Below are 732 nucleotides of genomic sequence, written 5' to 3' on the forward strand. Positions count from 1 at the left end.
GAACACTGACCCAAGGCATTGGGTTATAAGAGAGTACAAGACAGGAGAATCCTTTTCTGTTATTTAATGTATAGCTCCCCTCCAGCTACTCTTCAATCTATGATTTAGAGATTATAGAATAGGCATGTAATGGAGAAGAAATTGACTTGTAATAATCAAATTGTTTTTGTTCTTGCTTTATTAAGGTGACAATGTATTAATGTGTATTTATTTACCATCAACATTAATCCTGACATTCATGTAAGAGACCTGCTAAAATCCCATTTGCTGTTACTGATCGTGGTGTGTGACACTGTATTGTCCGCTACATACATACAACAGCTACATACAACAGTCTATCTTCTATCGCTTTGCTTACACATACAGTTGTGCATTATTTCCTATTTTCCAGAGTCATTATACTTTTCCAGAGTCCTTTTCTCCCTGACACAAATCATAGAAAAAATAAAAATATTTCATTCAGGCGGCTTAATGGATATTGAGCACTTGTTCCAAAATGTAAATATTCAGTTGCTTCAGTACAAAACAAATTGACATCAGTACTGGCCATGGAAAATGTAATCAGTTAAACCATAAATGCTGCTCTTCTTTCAAAGTTTGCATTTCACAAGTACAGAACTCAAACATTTAAAATAAATATATAACACCTTTCATCTTGTACATGCCCACACAAAGATGGAACGCATGCGTACACACACACACACACACACACACACACACACACACACACAC

Source organism: Etheostoma spectabile, chromosome 10, assembly GCF_008692095.1.
Source record: "Etheostoma spectabile isolate EspeVRDwgs_2016 chromosome 10, UIUC_Espe_1.0, whole genome shotgun sequence".
Lineage (NCBI taxonomy): Eukaryota > Metazoa > Chordata > Actinopteri > Perciformes > Percidae > Etheostoma > Etheostoma spectabile.